At 37.8% G+C, this 22,005-nt stretch overlaps 1 protein-coding gene across 1 annotated transcript in view; it reads left to right on the top strand.

Annotated features, from left to right (window-relative positions):
* Positions 1-9,871: 9,871 nt before the first annotated feature.
* Positions 9,872-22,005, top strand: part of LOC137649351 (solute carrier organic anion transporter family member 74D-like) — a 210,904-nt gene continuing 198,770 nt past the window's right edge. Inside the window, exon 1 of the mRNA XM_068382334.1 lies at positions 9,872-9,945. The gene's annotated coding sequence lies outside the window, so the exon portion shown is untranslated. The remainder of the gene's footprint in view (positions 9,946-22,005) is intronic.

The raw sequence follows: 22,005 nt of genomic DNA, 5'->3' as shown, positions 1-22,005 counted from the left end.
GTTTGAACTTTTAAAGTTTACGATTCAACTATTTGATTAGGAAGATCATTTCACAACTTGGTTACACCTAGAATAAAGCTTCTAGAATACTATGTAGCATTGAGCCTCATGATGGAGAAAGCATGGTCATTAGAATTAACTGCATAACTACTATTATGAACAGGATGGTACTTTCCAAGAAGATCTGCATCCAAAAGATAGTCAAATTTATGAAAATTCTTACGCAAAACGCATAACTATCTTAAATAATATATATATATATATATATATATATATATATATATATATATATATATATATATATATATATATATATATATATATATATATATATATATATATATATACAATGGGTAAGAACACTACCCTGAGGAACACCAGACATCATATATATATATATATATATATATATATATATATATATATATATATATATATATATATATATATATATATATATATATATATATATATATATATATATATATATATATATATATATGATGTCTGGTGCTCCTCAGGGTAGCGTACTTGGCGCATTACTTTTCATACTATATACACATGACTTGTGGTACTCATTTATTCTCTTTTTTTCCTCACACAAATATATTTATTATTCTTTGTCTTTTATTGTTAATTTCAATTCATATGTATCATCTTCATACATCGACCATGTTTATTTCGACGACATCATATCACTCATAAGATATTTCCCTAGACTCAGTCCTGCTTATGTAACAAACCCGTCAGTTTCCAACCCCCGCGCACAATAGACGACGCTGTGTTCATATTTTTAACATCTAATAATTCTAAATGAATTGCCTTTAACACCATTCATCTTAGTAGTCTCAACACCGATTTTATCATTTCTATTTGGCACATGCTTTCGCTAGTTTCATATACGGCAACACTTTTTCTCTCTTCTCTCTGAGCTTCTTCTTCTTTACCAGTTCTACTGTCATGTCTATTGTCCTATTTGATAAAAACAAACAAATTACACTAAAATATGTCACATTATATCAGTAAGAGCTAGTGAACGTCAATGTTTTTCCATCAGTAATGCACAAGGCTCCGAAATATCATATATCCCTAATGTCCCATATTTGTTCTTTATTTCTGATTCTAAGTTTTCATGTTAGCTACTGGGCTAAGACGCTAACACTTTGACTCTATGCCTACGTGACATAAATATGCTACAATTGACATGTATAAATATTTCACTCTCTGAAAATCGCCAAACTCATTTTGAAAGTAAAATGTTTCTAAAGAAAATTAATAGTATGGTAAGGGTCTATGATGATCAGAGCCAATATTGATTTAATTAAAAAAAAAAATAAAAAATAAAGATAGTGAATGGGACTGTAAGACAGTCGTCAAATGATTGAAATATCTTCTTACATAAATATTTCAAGTGACAATGCCTTGCAAAATGAAGAGTTTCATACAAGTCAAGGGCGCAATATACGACGTTTGGGGACACACACGACGTGTTAAGACAAGCGATTGGTCCGATATCTACCTTTGATGAATCGATTACCCAAGTGTTCATGGCCATTCAAAAGACTATGCTGATACTGTTACGAGACAAGTTGTGGACCCGAATATATACTTTTGTTAATGGGAGTTCATCGTTTTGCAGCATCATGTCCTTATCTAAAACACACCAATACAACTCAGTGAATTAAATGTGAGGATACTTGTATCAATATCGCCGTCAATAATAGTCACATTAAAAGATTAAATTCATTTGGAGCTTCATATGAATCACCAATGATAATCAATATATAAAATATTAGGATACTTTTGTATTAAAATGTTTTAAATTTAGAAGTGATAAAATATACTCAAATATATTGCAGATCTATCAAGCCAACTTATTTCCAATGCGAATTTGGCAGTTATGATAACTATTATTAACAGAAATAACATGCATTTTAGATAGTACAACTAAATTCCAAAAAAAAAAAAATAAGTTCTTTAACTGATTGAAATTGAAAAGAGATTACACTGCACTATGATTGAAGAACTTCACATGGCTCTTATATACAAATAATAACCTTTAATCCAGACATCGGGAACTTGATGGCTTCTTACAATCAAATAGACAATCTTTATCATGGAGGAGTACAGGTTCTTTTGCACTAGATCTTTATCTATAATTGTACAGTAAGTCAAGGCTGATACATATATACCATCCTTGAGTACAGCCTTTGAATTAACTGACCTTACGCAAGTCTCATTCAGTGTTATTGGTTGTTTTTAATGATGTTTCTATGGACTTTGAAATATTCTGATTTGTGTCCTACATCATAAGGTTCCGGGACCCTTGTTTTCATCCTTCACTGATGACATAATCACTGGAAGAGGAAATAAAATAATAGAAAAAAATATAGTTTTGCTCTCCCCATAAATGTCTTGGTGCCAAGTTGTAACAATAACGAGCACTATGCTTCTTTCTGAGGTAAGATGCAGTAAAGTACCAAACCTCTATTATACAGTTTTCTTGAATTAATTGTCTGCAGTTTCATCTTTTTCTATTTGTTATTTACCAGTTCATTTTTATCTTTCGATGTCCTTTTCGAATTCTTTCTTATATAATTTTAATTTTGAATAATATAATATTCATGATATAAGTGTACTATTCGGATCTCTACTGTTTTTGTTAGTACATGCCCCATACAATGTGGATGGGAACTAACAAATTGTGTTAGCTTGGGGGACAGGTAATGGAGAAAGGAACCATTGGGACTGCGCAGAGACAAAAGGGGAGAGTTAGTTATGGCGAAAGGATTAGTAGAGGAAAGAGTGCTCGTGAGCGGAGAAAAGATAGAATCGGAAAATTACAGTGATACAGTGAGAAATGTATGAGTAGCACAGTAAGAAACTGACATCGGAAGATGTAGTGGTCATACAAACGGAAAAGGCTAGTGAGCAGTCGGTTGGCAAGGATAGCACTACGTGGCTCGAGGTGGTTGAGCCGGCAAATGGAAGGACAGGCCTTTGACAAGTAATTTACACAATAACAAGCTATCTAGGCTTTTATAAACTGGCAAGATGGGAGACAACAGTGCCTCTGTGTAGAAGCTGATTCCTGAGTACTCTGTAAAGGGAGAGGTCTCTGAGTGGTTGGAGAAAGTGGACCTTGTGTGTGAACTTTAAAATGTCACGTATATTGCTTCTGTGGTGATATTGAGACTAACAGGGAGCGTGTTTTCAGTGTACCAAAAACTGCCAAAGGACAAAAGGGTTAAGATAAATGATATTAAACAGCTTGAAGGCCGTGTTTGCAGAGAGCTTCTTTGCTGCTTACGAGAAGTTTGTAAACCTGAAGATGGTGTCAGGTGAGCACCTTGATGTGTTTTTAGCAAATTTGCACACGTTATTCGAATGCTTTGTAGACTTTGGTAGGTGCGTTTGTGACGGGGTTACCTGACGGCCTAAGGCAAAGGCTACATACAGGAGCCAACCTTAAAGAGTTGAAGCTTGAGAGTATACTAAAGAGAGCCAGGGCTGTGTTACTGGACGAGGGTACTGGCATGGCGTGCAGTGTGGCAATAATTGGTGACGCCTGCAAAAGTTAGAGTGGATCACCAGTGCAAGGAGAGGTAGGTGTAGGTGCAGTTTCACTAAAAACTTGCACCAAAATTGGACAGCACGGCAATCAAACAAGTTTGTTATGCATGTGGAGGGCCAAACCACCATGCCAGGCACTGTCTAGTCGCTAAAAAGGAGAAACAAGAAATCAAGTTGTTCAGGTGTGAAAAGTGGGACATGTGGTTACAGAATGCCCCGAGAGGAATTCTACAAAGCGGACGGGAAACGAGTAACGAAAGTAGGCTTCAGCACCAGCTCACTTTCATGGAGGACAGCAGGCGCTCTACCATGAATCAACTTGCAAGTGAACAGAAAAGATTGTCAAGCGGTGGTGGATACTTGGTGCACACGAATGATCATTTGCGCAAGTAGGTGCGAGAGATGGCCGCAAAGGAATGTTATCAAGAGGCAAACAGGTTGAGATGTCTGGAAGTGTCAAGGAACAGTCAAGGTGTGTGTGGCAGTGAAGGGCAATGTTGAGGTGGAAGTACATGCCAACGTATCAAATGCGAAGTTGTTTGGGTTTTAGTTTGTCCTGTGTATGGATGCAAAATACAAATTGAAAGGAGTGACAGATATACATGAGGAAATGGTAATATTTGGAGTACAGGCTTGAGTAAATGCAGCTGTTCCGGGCCTGTGTTTGAATACCCATAGCAGTGATGGGCTTCAAGTGGGTGAGCAAGACTTCAGTGCAGTGTTTGATCCTGTGGCTAAGGGTTGGTGGATGGCCTGGAACTGGAGAGACAATCAAGAGCCCGTGTTGCTAGGGAATACAAGATGTGAATACGTGGTTCCACCTGAGGCACGAAAGAGATATTAGGAGGAGGGGCAGGAGTGGATACAGCGCGGCTGACTGCTGCCGTATGATGAGGGTAAGAATGGCCCTGCTAAGGGCTTAATTACGTTAGTGGCAGTCATCCAGCCTAGCAAGGATAAGGTGAGGCCGGTGATGGACTTTCGTGAGGTCAATAATTACATTGTTGCCCATACAGAAGATGTGGATGTTTGCGCAGACAAGCTACGTGAATGGAGAAAGATTGATGCGAACGTAATGTTGACTGATCTTGATAGGGCTTATTTGCAAGTATGAGTGTAGGTGAGATTGTGGCTATACTAAACAGTTATGTTCAGTGGTAAGAGGTACTCCCTTATGAGGTTGAGATTTGGCTGCTGATGAAAGTGGTGCTTAATAAAGTGTTGGAGCAGAACGCAGTAGTGCGTGATGGTACGTCAACGTATGTAGATGATGTGCTAGTTTTACAGGATACAGTAACAGTGAAAGATGGGATTATTCATTTAGAGAAATATGGGTTGTCATCTAAGCATCCTGAAAACATGCAGGAAGGCACACGAGCGTTAGGACTGCAAGTGTGAAGAGAGAATGGCGTATTACAGTGGTGTAGGAATAGTGCTGTGGTAGTTGTACCCGGCCAAGTGACACGTAGCAATGTGTTTTTATTTGCGAGAAGCTAGTTTGTCATTACCCTGTGTGTCGATGGCTCCAAGTGAGTGCACCGTTCATCAAGCGCAGAGCGAGTCAGGCGATGAAGAAATGGGATAACATAGTGACAAACAGCATGGTGGTACAGTACCTGCATGTTACAAAAGAGGCTGTGAAGACAAGTGATCCTGCAAGATGTAGATGGGATGTTGGTAAAGGGTCAGTGACGCTGTGGATTGATGCGAGTTCATTGGCCTTTGCTGTTGTGGTAGAGATCGATGGATGTGTGGTAGAGGATGCATGTTGGTTAAGAAAGGATGAAACCGAGCATATTAACATGGCCGAGTTGGAGGCGTTGATAAAAGGAATGAACTTTGTGCTAGCATGGCAAGTGAAGAAAGTGGAAATAAAGATAAGCTCTGCAACTGTACATCAGTGGGTATCAGATGGATTAAAGGGAAAGACCAGATTGAAAGTAAAAGCAGCTTATGGAATGTTAATTTGGTGACGGGTTACAATAAAAACAGCTTTAGTAGAAGAGTATAAGGTACGAGTGTCCATATCACTGCTCCCTTCTCATAAGAAACAAGGCATACTTGCATGTCAGCGAGATGGTTGAGAAAGCCAGATGTGATACCATCAATGTATGCTGCCGTAAGACGGGTGCATCATGAGATGGGACACATGGGGGTGAGGCAAACTCTGTACAGTATTTTGCATGGAGACAGAATGCTACAGTAGCCATAATGATAAGAAGACAATCAAAGATAGAATCATCCATGTCTGAATTCCAATAGATCGAACACAAATAATTGTTATGCCTGCCATAAACTTTTATTACCTGAATCTCATGACATCCACATTCATAGCAAGACTTATGAGAAGCAGGGTACCCAGTCCTAATATACACCACCATTCCCTTGGCCCTAGGGATGACATCACATTTCAGCATTATTGGCTTCTTAAAACCAGTTATATGGATATGTTGTGAGGCTGCGGGGAGTAGGTGAGACAGTACGAGAGCAATAGGTTGCCAAAGTAGTATATACAGTTTGTGATGCCATGTAGGTAAAACCATCAAGTGGATGCTGTGACACGCAGTTTGGAAAAGGGAGAGTCACAGGCCTTTTGTCCACTGATATACTAGAGGAGGAAGGAATACCACAGCACGTACGCAACCTAAGATTGCGGAATAGAGCAGATGTAGTGCCTCGTAAGAATAATGACCAATAAGATGATGATTGGTATTGGTTTGTGGATCCTCCCCAACCAACAATACAAAACAAAACTGATGAAACAGTAGTGAATGGAATGCAACAGGTATTGGAAAATGATCAGCATGAGGATGGCCCCCGAAGGTCTGCGCGTGTTGCGGCACATACCCAAGTATATAGACGATGTTTTTGTGGTGATGACGAGTGTAAAGAAAGTGATTGATTACAATCGTGTAGGAGTGTGGCTGTGAACTAATAAATTGCTTTGGGTTAAAGGACAGTTGGAAGAGCGAGGAAGCATTAGGCATGTGCGGAGACAAGGGGGAAAAGTTATTATGGCAAAAGGATTAGTTAAGAAAAGAGTGCAAGCGGGCAGAGAAAAAATAAAATTGTAAAATTACAGTGATAGAGTGAGAAGTATATGAGTAGGGGGGGGAGTTAAAGAAGAGGAGCACTGTAAGAAACTGACGTTGGAAGATGTAGTGGTGATACAAACGGATAAGGCAAGTGAGCAGCCGGTTGGAAAGGATTACACCACGTGCCATGAGACGTTGGAAGTAAGTTAAACAATTACAAACAAATAACATGAAAGAAGACATATGTATTGTTTATCTTTTTATGACAACGTTCCATATAAAATCCAAGGTATTTGATCTAATGTATGATTACTTTACTTTACTTTATGAGCTGCTTTTCTGGCCCTATACAGCAGGGGAGCCTTACTCGCTACAGGACCTCCACAGTTAATTTATCTTGTTCGTTCTCAAGCATTCAACATTTCATACCACAAATTGCTCGGTTATTGTTAAATCGTCAATATTGAAGCACTTGGACACCAAACAAGTTTTCAGTTTCTTCACGTAAGCCTTAATATGTTGTCTTTCGAATGTCTAGTAGGAGCATATTGAATATCCTCGGGGGCGCATATTTAAAGGCTCTAGAGCCTAGGTTCAAATAATTTGAAACCATCCGTAACATTTCTCGTGATAACACGATTTGTTGGTTGCACAATATGTAGCAATTCTCTTGGATATTTTGGACGTGGGTTTCTGATAACTAGATGGGTTATTGTACATATTGTATTTTAGACTCAATTCTCTCTTAAATAGACAGTCATTGTAAGTTAATTAGTATAGGGAGTGGTGCTACATATACAGATTAACCTGAATCTTAAAGATTTTTATCAGTCTTAGATATCAGATTGTTTCTCTCAAAAAGAGCCAAATCTACAGATTTTTTGCTGAAGATATTTAGAATTTCTATAAAAGTCCTAAACTCCTTAAAATGAACCAGATCTCCTTATTTTTTTTTACCGGAAATAATCCACAAATGTCTGCAATATTCCTTTGTGTGTAGGGATATTAATGCGACATTGTTAACAGCATTGGTTTCATTACCGTACCGATATGTTGTACTAAACTGGGTAAATATATTGGCATTGAATGGATTATGACCTGTATGTTATAAGGACAGAGACATTAGTTTTATTATAAGCCTAAGCTGGAAACTGGAATCCCTTTTCACTAATGATCGTGTAACGTTCTTGTTTCATGTGTGTTTATAGGTAAGGTTATTGCTACTTATATCGTTAGACGTCTTTCAAGCTTGAATGCCTTCAGTACACCTATAGTCTGTGGTGTCATTACATCTGAAAAAAAAATAATGTTGTTACGAGATTGGTAAAGGAAGGGAGGAGAAAGTGATTACACGAATGGTGATTTTAATTGAATACAGAGGAATTTTAAAGTAAAGTACCATCGGTAAGACAAGTTGATGTTTCTCCATTTATCAAAAAATTATGCAAGCATTATTGTGCTTACCACATTTTAGTGCTACTGTGGAAAGGGTCTTTTCATCTGTTAATAGTATGATAACAACGATAAAAAATAAATTATCAACAGGCACCCTACTAATAGGCTTGATCCACACAAAGTAATTGATAAAAGGGAAATCATGTTTTTACTTTCCAATATGTTGCTAAGCAAAGAAATATTGGAAGCGCTATGTACAACCACCACCAACAAAATGAGTAGTACATTGTATGGCTTGGTGAATGGTGATACTGGTATTTAGAGTAGATATTCTTGCATTGACGCTATACAATAACATTGCATTCATTTAAATTCTTATAGCTACATGTGTTAGTTGTATTTTTGCAATTTTGATTATCATATTTGCTTTGGCAACCTTCAGTTTATTAGAATATGGTAATTTTTATCATAAACTGAAAGGAATTTGGTTATCGTTTGATTAATGTGTAAATTCTTGGTAATATTGGTGTTTAAAAACTAAATATTCTTACGCAGATTCTATAGGATAATGTTAAATTGATTTTGATTTTTATAGATTTATAATTTGTGAGTTGTATTTTTGTAGTTATGTTATATTTGCTTCGGCAGTCTTCAGTTTATTCAAGTATTTATAAACATTTTTATTTATTTTTCAGCCTTTTCGTTCTAATATGTTTAAGTCTTTGAGAAGTAACAGAATATAACACTTTTATTTTTTGTTATAGAAAAAAAAGGATTTTTTTTGTAAACATAATATTGAATTTGTTATACATTATATGAACAACTTACCTGGATCAGCATAAATAATTCTATGGTTTAATTTAAAATAAAAAAAAAAAACTGAAGCCGATTTGTGCTGTATTTCTATACATAATGCAGCTTCACGTTTAGTTATTTTTTTTTTATTAAACTTTAGAATTATTTATGTTTATCCAAGTAAGTGGTTCATATAATGTATAACAAATTAAATATCAATCTTGATATCAACCGATCTTTTTTCTTTATTTTTCATTTTTTTAGGAGATTGAGATTTTGTAAAATAAAGAAAAAATGTAGCGACACTGAGTATCGAAGTAATCATTTCTCGGAGTGGGGAACCTTTTATCAGTCTTGCTCCTTTTCTATAATGGTTAGTAATTCCTTAAGATATACTTTTGGTAAATTGTAGTATATATAGCTACAGTAGTCAATCCTGGTATATACACAGTTTATCTGAAGTTTCTTTACAGAAAGTTCATCCAGGTAGTTCTTTATAAAAGAATTTTCTAAGATGATAATCAATAATTTTTTCTACACTATTTATTTGGGCAATGAAGGACAAGTCACAGTCAAGAGATGCGCTTAGTTCACAAACTTTACTGGATATCGGGGCAGAGTTATCATTTATGTGTATTAGAATATCACCCAAGTTTCTTTCGCTGTTTTTCTTTCCAGGCACCATAAGCTCAGATTTATTTTCATTTGATTTTAGTTGCTTGATTGTCATCCCTTCCGTAACACTGGCAAACATTCGGTTTATAATTAGCTGTAGACATTTCTTTACATAAGGAGTAAGAGGGATTATGCTACACCATGGACTAGATACAATGACATATTTCTCATCGTCATGGTGACTTTAGCTATTGTTACGTGATTCTCTTATAAAGCATCCAACTCAATTCACATTCCTTATCATCTTAAATACATTCCTGTTTACCTTATAATTTGTCCAATCAAACGAAAAATCCCCTCTTCTCTATTTTATATTACAAGGTCAAGTTACACAACGTTTCAAGGCAAAGGAGATGTCTTCGATTATCATATCGTGGGTTGCCTCAGTCATTCTTTAGGTGTCACATTTGTTGGGCAGCAACACTGGCCTCATTCCATCACACCAGAGAACGTTTTAGATCTACTTCAAGAGGTACAGTACCGTAAAAGGGGGCAAGAAATATAGAGGCTTCTGGTCTTACAAAGTAATTATATTTACATATGACTTAGATATGTGTAAAGTGAATTAACTTTACTTATGAACTAACTGTACCTTTACTAGCGTTACTTTAACCTCATATCGAAACAAAAGAACACAATTTTTGCACGTATTAAATTTGTTTGAGGAATATTTAAACAGTAAGAAAAAATTACACGTTGATTTCGTTTTTAGGTTCATTATTTAAACCACAAATTAAAGTGTTGCCGAGTTAAAGTCGGCCAAATGTTGATTAATTTGCAACTCGATAGTGAAAAGAAATACTGAAAGAACATTATAACTCTCGGAAATATAGACGAATTGATTTACCCTAAACCTTGACTGAAACTAGGAGTTTCTTAAATTTTAGTTTATCATTATTGGTCCTGTGGGATGGACATGTTAAAACAAAAGAAGTTTGAAAAGGGAATCTTGTTCCACAAAATGGAGAATCATTTCACACAAAGTTAAGTTCTTAACTTAATGCAGAATGAGACTAAAACGAAATAGCTGGATGCACAAATGTAACTGGCAATGAAGATGAGTGTTTATGTTTTATGTGAGAAAAGGATGTGGGTAGTTGGTCTGCAGTGGTGTAAACCAAAAGGTTCGGACTGCTAATATCAGATGAACGTGGCCCGAACTGCGAAGTATAATTTTCTTACAGTTTTGACTTTTAGGAGGACTAGGTTGAAATTATATTTTCACAGGACTACTTTTAGAAAAAAATAGTAAAAGGTGCTATATGTCAATAAAATTTCTCTAATATTATGTTTTAGGACCTGTGAAAAATGTTTGTGTGGAAAAATTGTAATTTTGTTAAAGATGAGCGGGACATTGGTCCGGGTAAGTCTTCCAGCAGCAAGCAACAAGGATTGACAGGGTAGGAGAGGAGCACTAACACTCGAGAGCACAGCACCCTTGCAATAACTTTGGTGCTCCAGTTCACAAACCTTCAATCTGATAATAAAGTCTTCTCCGTCCAGAAACCTAAAAACTCCACACGTGATTTAGTAATTAATTGATGGTCTACCTTAGTTTTGTCAATCTAAGGTTATCTACACTCTTAGGCTTTATTTTGAATCCGTCCTAGTGACCCCAGTGAGATGCTAGACAGGAATTTACGTTAACATAGACAAAGGTATTGGATAGGAGCAGGGATCTATTTAAGCAAGGTTAAATGGGGATCTTCACCTTCAAAGCACTAAGGTAAATAAGCGTACACTCGCTCATACCAACTTACCTATACCTACGATAGATTACTCTTTTAAACATCTAGGGTACATCTAACCCACACTAAATTCTTGGTTGGTATAAAGAAAAATCTTCAAATAATGGAGTTGAAGATACCATGTTTGCAATCTGTTCTAATTTCCTTATTACGGTAAAGAAGAGAACCAGAGTATCTCAATAATTATTTATTCAAATGGTAAAATCAATAAATGAAATATTAACCACAATTTACAACAAAAAACATTGAAATTGATAAACTTGATCAGACGTTCTTACTGGACTTGCTGCTTCTCCTCAATATTTGGGACCTCTCAAGGCTTCTACTTGTCCCTACCATTCCTGGAATCCAGAGCCGTTGATGTACATGGGGACAGGCTAGTGGGAGCGAGTGGGAGCACGAAGTTGACTCGGTACGCAATTGACCCACCTGGCAGTAGGGTGACCTGGAACTTTGTGAGCTCAAATTCAGGTCGGCAGCTTCCAGATTCCTTCACTCAACAACAGTGCATCTCAATGCCATCTCTAATTTAGGACAGGCTTAAACACTTGTGATTTTTTAGTTTTAAGCAATACGCTTATTTAGAATAAAAGATGAAATCTTGCAATACTAGGGACAATAGATAATCCTAGCCCTAAAGATCAGGCATTAAAAATAAAATTAAACTAAAAGGTATTTAGCAAATCGGGCCTACATGTGTGGGCAAACATATCTCCTAGACTAGCAGACTTGAGTTGTAGAAGAGAGAAATTTAAAGTACCTAAATACTTAAGGTAAAATAAGGAATGTAAAGATATTTATCTAGAGGCACTGGCTTAAGGAAGCCATCACTCACATTTCCCATACCGTGACATCACGAACAATAACAATGTCTACATAAAATAACTGTCAAGAAGAAGAGTAGTGAAGAATATTCTTCACAGTTTGTTTTTATATATTAAGTATCAATGCTAGGCTGAAAACATTGTAATGATTTCTAAATCAAAGGCATTAATGATTATAATAATAATAATAATAGCAACAATAATAATAATGAGTAATAGAGTTTGCTCTGGACGATCTAGAATTCCTGAGGGATTTTCCCGAGATTTATAGAAAACATCATCATCAGCATCATATCGTCACCCTCATTATCATCTCCTCCTACGCATACTGACGCAAAGGGCCTCAGTTAGATTTCACCAGTCGTATCTAATTTGAGCTTTTAAATCAATACTTCTCAATTCCTCATCTCATACTTCACGCTTCATAGTCCTCAGACACGTAGGCTTGGATATTCCAACTCCTCTAGTGCCTTGTGGAGCCTGGTTGTAAGCGTTATGATCTAATCTCTTTTTGGGATTGCAAAGAGCATAACCAAACTATCTTCATCAACCCCTCACCATGATCTCATCTACATATGGCACTTGAGTAGTCTCCCTTATAGTTTCATTTCTAATTCTCTCCTGCCATTTAACTCCCAATATTTTTATAAATGCTTAGTGGCCGTGGGGGCATAAAAACAATTAGAATAGCGCCAACGTTATCCCTGTGTGTCGTAAGAAGCGACTAAAAGGGACGGGACGAGGGGGCTGGGAACCCCCTCTCCTGTATGAAAATCCTACAAGGCATCAACAAAGAGATGAAACTGGGGGGAGAGTGACTGCTCCCCGCACTCTAGTTTTGGGGTGTCTGAATGTGCGTGGATGTAGTACGATAGAGAGTAAAAGATGTGAGATTGGAAGTATGTTTAGAAGTAGAAAGATGGATGTATTGGCCTTGTGTGAGACAAAGATGAAAGGAAAGGGTGAAGTGATGTTTGGTGAAATGTCTGGTAGAGTGTCTGGGATTGAAAGGGGAAGAGCGAGAGAGGGTGTGGCTTTATTGCTGAGTGAATGGATGATAGGTAAAGTAGTGGAATGGAAGGAAATATCATCTAGGTTAATGTTGGTAAGGGTTAGGTTGGGTAAGGAATGTTGGGCGTTTGTCAGTGCGTATGGGCCAGGTAGTGAGAAAAGTGAAGAAGAGCGGAATGAGTTCTGGAATGAATTAACTAGGTGTGTAGAAGGACTGGGTAGAAGGAATTATGTAGTTGTTATGGGTGACTTAAATGCTAGAGTGGGCGCTGGAGAGGTAGAAGGTGTCATTGGGAAGTATGGCGTACCAGGTGAAAATGAGAGTGGTGAGAGACTGGTAGATATGTGTGTTGAACAAGAGCTTTTTTAAAAGGAAAGATAAAAATAAGTATACATGGGTAAGAGTGGCAAATGGAAGAGTAGTAGAAAGGGCATTAATGGATTATGTGTTGATAACTAAAAGAATGTTTGGAAGATTAAAAGACGTGCACGTGTTTAGGGGTATGGCTAACGGTATGTCTGATCATTTTTTGGTGGAAGGAAAATTAGTTGTAGCAAAAGAGTGGGGGAATAGAGTAGGTGGATGTAAAAGGGAGCTAGTGAGGGTTGAAGAGCTAATAAAACCGGGGGTAAAAAGTAAATATCAGGAAAGGTTGAAAATGGCATATGACGAGGTGAGAGTAAGAGAAACTGGTAATTTAGAGGAGGAGTGGAAGTTAGTGAAAGAAAATTTTGTTGGGATTGCAAGTGATGTATGTGGCAAGAAGGTTGTTGGAGGCAGCATGAGGAAGGGCAGTGAATGGTGGAATGAAGGAGTGAAGGTAAAAGTGGAAGAGAAAAAGAGGGCTTTTGAAGAATGGCTGCAGAGTAATAGTATAGAGAAGTATGAAAAATATAGAGAGAAAAATGTGGAAGTAAAGCGCAAGGTACATGAGGCAAAGAGGGCAGCTGACCTGAGGTGGGGTCAGGGATTGGGTCAGTCATATGAAGAGAATAAGAAGAAGTTTTGGAAAAAAGTGAAGAGAGTAAGGAAGGCTGGCGCAAGAATTGAAGAGACAGTGAAAGATGGAAATGGAAGGTTGTTAAAAGGAGAGGAGGCAAGGAAAAGGTGAGCGGAATATTTTGAAAGGTTGCTGAATGTTGAGGATAATAGGGAGGCAGATATAATTGCTGTTCCAGGTGTTGAGGTGCCGGTGATGGGAGATGAGAATGAGAGAGAGATTACAATAGAGGAGAGCACTAGATGAAACGAGAGTAGGAAAAGCATCTGGTATGGATGGTGTGAAAGCTGAGATGTTGAAGGAAGGGGGTGTGACTGTACTTGAATGGTTGGTGAGATTGTTTAATATGTGTTTTGTGTTGTCAATGGTACCAGTAGATTGGGTTTGTGCATGTATTGTACCACTATATAAGGGTAAGGGAGATGTGCATGAGTGTTGTAATTCAAGAGGTATTAGTTTGTTGAGTGTAGTTGGAAAAGTGTATGGTAGAGTAATGATTAATAGGATTAAGGATAAAACAGAGAATGCAATCTTGGAAGTACAGGGTGGTTTTAGAAGAGGTAGGGGTTGTATGAATCAGATTTTTACAGTTAGGCAGATATGCGAGAAATATTTAGCAAAAGGTAAGGAGGTGTATGTTGCGTTTATGGATCTGGAGAAAGCATATGATAGAGTTGATAGGGAAGCAATGTGGAATGTGATGAGGTTATATGGAGTTGGTGGAAGGTTGTTGCAAGCAGTGAAAAGTTTCTACAAAGGTAATAAAGTATGTGTTAGAGTAGGAAATGAAGTGAGTGATTGGTTTCCGGTGAGACAGGGGCTGAGACAGGGATGTGTGATGTCGCCGTGGTTGTTTAACTTGTATGTTGATGGAGTGGTGAGAGAGGTGAATGCTCGAGTGCTTGGACGAGGATTAAAACTGGTAGGCGAGAATGACCATGAATGGGAGGTAAATCAGTTGTTGTTTGCGGATGATACTGTACTGGTAGCAGACATAGAAGAGAAGCTTGACCGACTAGTGACAGAATTTGGAAGGGTGTGTGAGAGAAGGAAGTTGAGAGTTAATGTGGGTAAGAGTAAGGTTATGAGATGTACGAGAAGGGAAGGTGGTGCAAAGTTGAATGTCATGTTGAATGGAGAGTTACTTGAGGAGGTGGATCAGTTTAAGTACTTGGGGTCTGTTGTTGCAGCAAATGGTGGAGTGGAAGCAGATGTACGTCAGAGAGTGAATGAAGGTTGCAAAGTGTTGGGGGCAGTTAAGGGAGTAGTAAAAAATAGAGGGTTGGGCATGAATGTAAAGAGAGTTCTATATGAGAAAGTGATTGTACCAACTGTGATGTATGGATCAGAGTTGTGGGGAATGAAAGTGATGGAGAGACAGAAATTGAATGTGTTTGAGATGAAGTGTCTAAGGAGTATGGCTGGTGTATCTCGAGTAGATAGGGTTAGGAACGAAGTGGTGAGGGAGAGAACGGGTGTAGGAAATGAGTTAGTGGCTAGAGTGGATATGAATGTGTTGAGGTGGTTTGGCCATGTTGAGAGAATGGAAAATGGCTGTCTGCTAAAGAAGGTGATGAATGCAAGAGTTGATGGGAGAAGTACAAGAGGAAGGCCAAGGTTTGGGTGGATGGATGGTGTGAAGAAAGCTCTGGGTGATAGGAGGATAGATGTGAGAGAGGCAAGAGAGCGTGCTAGAAATAGGAATGAATGGTGAGCGATTGTGACGCAGTTCCAGTAGGACCTGCTGCTTCCTCCAGTGCCTTAGATGACCGCGGAGATAGCAGCAGTAGGGGATTCAGCATTATGAAGCTTCATCTGTGGTGGATAATGTGGGAGGTTGGGCTGTGGCACCCTAGCAGTACCAGCTGAACTAGGTTGAGTCCCTGGTTAGGCTGGAGGAACGTAGAGTAGAGGTCCCCTTTTTTGTTTTGTTTCATTTGTTGATGTCGGCTACCCCCCAAAATTGGGGGAAGTACCTTTGGTATATGTATGTATGTATATAGTTTTAAAATCTACAGAATCTATTGGATAGTGTTTCATTGTCAAACCATGACTTGTGTCAATACAGTAACGCCGATCTCAATGAACTGATATATATCGTGATTTTTATATGTAATTTTAGGCGATTTCATTTCTAAATGTTACTTGTCAGGTACATAAAAGACCTTAAGCATCTTACAGGAGAGATTTTTCTTCCATCACCAAGTGCATTTGGAATTATTTTCTATGACACCTGTTGCGATACTACTAATTTTCTTCCATTTGCAACAGTGCTGATTAAGAAAAAAAAATAGGAAATCTTGGAAGATCGGATGTCATTAAAAGCTGTGTTACAGATTATCATCTTTTACATTAAAACAACGTCCTGGAAACTTCAAAATTTTCGTGCTAAACCTCTTCTTTATCTGCCTCTCAATCCATAGAGACATAAATCTGATAGATGTATCATCTAACGAATCTTTGTAAGCGAATGTCAAATTGGTGAACTGTGAGTACTTTATGAGTCTTGTAAAATCTTGTATATATATATATCCATTAGAATTGTACTGCACGTGTTTCATACATGCTCATACACTGTAATGCTATTGGTTTCTTATGTCCTTCTCTCTTCCTCACTGATCATAGAAAAACCAGTTTAAGCTAGCCATTGCATGTTTCATATTGTTGGAAATTCTGTGACATTGCTGATCTCAACTGTTTGTATATAAGTTGATTGCCTATTGAGTAAAGCTTACTTGCATTCACCTCACGTCTCTGTTAGAACCTAACAGCTACTTTGCCATATTGGTGACAAGTGGAGTGAGTGCTCCACACTGCCTTTTTCACCTACCGCTTCCCCCCACTCTTTTTATAATGCTGCTTACTGAACCTAACTCTTCAACACACACCACCTTGATGAAATTACCGCCTTTGCTAGCAGAGAAGCATTCCCCTAGTTCCAGCGAAATGAAGTTGAGTTTGGCATCAAAGGCGACAATGTCCTCACGGCAATCCCCGAGGATACTTTGCGACTATGGAGACACCCCAATAATGTATAATGATCAAAACACTGCCTGAAGCAGTACTTAGCATCCCCAGCCACCTGTATAGCCAAACATTTTCAGCTCTCTCAATAGCCACTGGAGGACCAAAAGGCTTCACTCGCCCTTAAGGAAATGACCAGTATCACTTGTCTGCAACCTGCACATTGCACTCCTGGGGAAGTGAACCTATTTCATGCTCATTGGGAATAATGCCTACCTGAAATTGTCTATGCTGCCATCATGAATGTTGATACCTTGTCCATATAGGACCTGATGAGCAAAGCCAATGCTCTTATGGACAACCACTTCAACACCTTAATGACCTACATCAACACCTCCACTCCTGACGAGGAGGACATCCATTCAACACCAACTGAAGCTGACGGGAATGCGGTAGGACACCGATGCCTGCCCCATGACGTGCTGGAGCAGTGACAAAGCTGTTCACCTCCCCCTCCCACATAGGCCACCTCTCGCTCATGCCCTAGCCAATAACCTTTACAGTCACTTGCTAACGGCCATCAGCCACAGTTCCACTACTACCACTCTAGATTTGGGGTTACTGCAAAGAAATGCACAGAGACTTGTCAGTGGCCAAAAACTTTTAAGTAGGTCTTTGCATGTGGTGGTGGCCTCCCCTGTTACTAATCTTTTCTTTTTACACAATGCAGGTACTGGTGTGAAGTTTTTGGTAGACACTGGTACTTGTTGTTCTGTTTTACCAAAGCCATTCTCCAGGTCCAGGTCATGACGGAGTCATTCTAAGCCTAATAGCTGCCAATGGATCTACAATCCCCACCCATGGGTACAAGACACTCACACAATTGTTACTATTGTTTGGAAGCACCAAATACAATTGGAGATTTTTCATTGTAGACGTAATATTGCCACTACTTGGTGTGGATTTCCTTGAACATTTCCTTCTCTTGGTTGATGTGGCACATTGATGCTTAGTCAACACAGAATCAAGTTGTCCATCCAGATCTTCACTAAACGCCCACTTCCCACAAGCACTGTATGTATCACCATATCAAAACAACAGGGCCCCCCAGTGTTTGCCAGATTCAGTCATCTGACCCTGAATCGCTTGACAGCCATTAAACAATAAAAGAAATGGGCCTTTGCCAAAAGGCCTCAAGCCCATAGTTGCAATGCTTGCACCAGTTGGGTCTCCATGCAGACATAACCGTATCATGGACCGAGAACACATTTCCAAGAGCGCCATTACCAACCCCTTCATTGCAACAACATTCAATTACTCCTGTTTTGGTTTTTGTAATGCTAGGGCAACCTTTCAACGCCTCATGGACGGCATCTTAGGAGATCTCCCTTTTTCAGTATGTTACGTAGATGACATACATATTCCGTTCCTCTAAAGAGGAATACCTCCTTCACTTACGCACCGGTCTTGACTGCCTCCAACAGAATGGCCTTATAGTCCTGTACAACAATTGTACCCTTGGCACTAACGAATTATCGTTCTTAGGGCACCGCATCACTCCTGAAGGCATCCACCCCCTCCCTGAGAAGGTGTCAGCGTTCCCGAACTTCCCCAGGCTATTGATTGTCAAAGCACTGCAAGAATTATGGGGCATGATAAACTTTCAACACTGGTTCCTACCAGTCATTGCTGCCACTATTGCCCCTCTCAATGCCCCCTTTAAGGGCAAGCCAAAAAACCTGTACTGGGGTCACCTTCAGGAAGTGGCCTTCTGCAATGTAAGAATTATCCTATCAAGTGCTGCTTCTCTCACATTTCCTGTGCCACATGCCCTCTCCTTCTCTCCACTGATGCCTACAACATTGCAGTTGGTGCAGTAGTTGAGCAGGTAGTGAACGGCTCACCTCACCTATTGGATTTCTTCATTAGAAAACTGTCCAAGGCTGAATCCGACTACTCTACCTTTGACTGCCTATTGCTGGCCGTGCATTTGGGTGTCCATCACTTTTACCCATTCATAGAAGGTGCACCCTTTGTCATTTGCAAGGACCAAATGCTTCTGGTGCACACCTTCGCTCCAAAGTCCAATGCCTAATCCACCCGTCAACGCCGACATCTCTCCACTGCAGCTGAATAAAACTGCACCCTTCAACACGTCTCTGGGAAAATGATTCCTGTTGCCAAAGCCCTGTCCAAAAAAAAAAAAAAACATTGGCCGCCATACTATAATCAATTTCTTTTAATGAGGAACATTTGCACCGACTCACAGCAGGGCCCTTTTAGCTCGGAAAAGTTTCCTGAACGCTGATTGGTTAGAATTATCATGTCCAACTGGTCAGCCATCAGGAAACTTTTCCGAGTCGGTGCAAATCTGTCTCGCTAAAAAAAATTGACTATAGGTTGGTTTGCTGTGATAGATCACCAATCCGCAGTGGGTAGCATGGTGATGAAAATGACCATACCCCAGATATGACCAAGACATGTCTAAGGCCTTTGTTCTGAAGTGGACTACAAACGGCTGCATTTGTTGTTGTTATATATATATATATATATATATATATATATATATATATATATATATATATATATATATATATATATATACATATATATATATATATATATATATATATATATATATATATATATATATATATATATATATATATATATATATATATATATATATATATATATATATATATATATATTCCTATCGACCTTGGTTTCAGTGCGAAGAATGACTCTGCTTTACACGTACTACTCTGAACATTCTTCGATGCTGCTATTTTGTTAACAGTTTTATCCATCGTGTAAGTTAATATTTTATATCTTTTGCAATCTTGAATCATGAATTTGTATTTCCTGCAACTTTTTTATAATTACGCCAATCAGAATCACAATGAGTGCAATCCTTTCTTAGAAAAATAATATTTTGATATATATTTATTACTATCATTCTGATAGAGTCTGTATCTTTGGTAATAGTTTGGTAACAGTTACTACGAAAAATGAGCAGACATCTATCCCTCAAATCGATTCCGGTATATACACAGATAATAGTATTAACACCGAGTACTCCTATCATTGTTAAACGAGGGTTTAGATAGAAATATTCCTGAAAGAGGACATTTTCCATTTCCCTCTTCGTCATTCCTCCACAAGCTTCATTAACTTCCTTCATATAAAGTTATGGCATCAATATGCTGAAGTAATGTTAAAGAGTAGATATGATCAATATCAGAAGTCATCCTTTCCTTCAGATTAAGGTAATCTCGTTCAAGCAAGCATGGGCCATCGTAAGTTTGATAAAATATCAGAAAGGTAGCAAAGATTCGGTGTGGGCTTTTGAAATCCTCCTAACTAATTGTTGTTTATATATAGGTTATTTCTATGTTCATTATATTCTTTATTCATTACTATTCGTATTGTCTATATATTTCCTTATTACCTTCCCTCACTGGGTTATTTTTCCTTGTTGGAGCCCTTGTTCATAAAGCATCCAACCTTTCCAACTATGGTTGTAGCTTAGCTAATAATAATAATAATAATAATAATAATAATAATAATAATAATAATAATAATAATAATAATAATAATAATAATAATAAAGGTTAACCTGAACCTCTTATTTTCTTATTTAAAAAAAAAATTATCATTATTATGCATATCCCTATTATCATTTTCATCATTATTAGTACTATTTAATTTGGACAACTCAGAGAGGTCAATAACGTTCAAAATAAGGGGAAGCCCACAATAAGTGAGGAAAAATTAAGTCTGATCGGATAGCGTCTGACCTAAAAAATGCTTTGCTTATCATCACGTTAAACTTGACAACAAAACAACAAGAAGAGGCATCAAGAGAACAATATTAGCAACAACAATAGAATAACATGACTACACATTTGATCGAAGGTACTATCTACCAAACATGAGGTTTCATCTCCATTGCTTGCTGCAATTATGAACATCATCAAATTTTAGTCACGAGTCTAACCTAACAATAATCCCCCGAGAGCGCTGGCTCACGCTGTACTTCCATAAATCTGGGTTGTGATCCACATGTCTGAGAAGCCTTGGTTCAAGGCCAGTGACTCGTTTCACACAAGATTCACCGATAACCTAAAATACTTTAATATTGTTGGGATGAAATTATTATTATTATTATTATTATTTTCTTTTTTTTATTATTATAAGACCACCTAAGGAATATGTTTAAAACCCATTCTCCTACTAGATAAGCTTTCAGAAAACATGTGCTCTTGTATAATGAAAAAGAAAATACCAATTCATAGAAGCCAAGTAAAATTTTACAAACTGGACACGGGCCATCAAATTAGTTAATCTATTGCCCTTTAGAAGTGCCCACTGGAGATTTGATTGGATGATAAAATTTACGCTAAGGGTCAGGCAATGAGACCTGTGGTAGTCATTTCACATTAACATTGGTGGCAATGACCTTAAATGTCAGGATGCTAGATAACTCGTAATCAATCATTTCATATTAACATGACTATTATGACATGCTGTTTGTTATGTACTGTCAAATGAAACAACAGATGACTATTACATCATAAAAAGAACATGAAGGAATAATGGTCACACAACCTAGATGCAGAATCATATGTCTTTTTTCTCTCTCTATTGCCTAACTTCGGTTACCGAAATATGAATCATAGTATACTGGAGCTTCTCATCAAAGGCCAAATAAAAAATCTAGAAGCGATGTGGGCATTTAAATTTACCCATTTTTTTTATTTGATAGATAGAATATGCTTAAAATATAAGATTGATGAAAACAGGAGAAACTAACATAATCAGTTGTGTTTTAGCTATTGATTTTTATTGGTAGTTTATTTGATAAATTTAGATAATAGATTACATATACATGAATTAAAAATCAAACATAATTCTGGAAATCAATGCTAAACAAAAGCGCTGTATTTCTGAGCAGTAAAGGTAGGCATGAAAAATCTAATCT

The sequence above is a fragment of the Palaemon carinicauda genome, chromosome 11, assembly GCF_036898095.1.
Source record: "Palaemon carinicauda isolate YSFRI2023 chromosome 11, ASM3689809v2, whole genome shotgun sequence".
Classification (NCBI taxonomy): domain Eukaryota; kingdom Metazoa; phylum Arthropoda; class Malacostraca; order Decapoda; family Palaemonidae; genus Palaemon; species Palaemon carinicauda.
The sequence above is the reverse complement of the archived record's forward strand: the minus strand, read 5'-3'. Positions and strand labels throughout refer to the sequence as shown.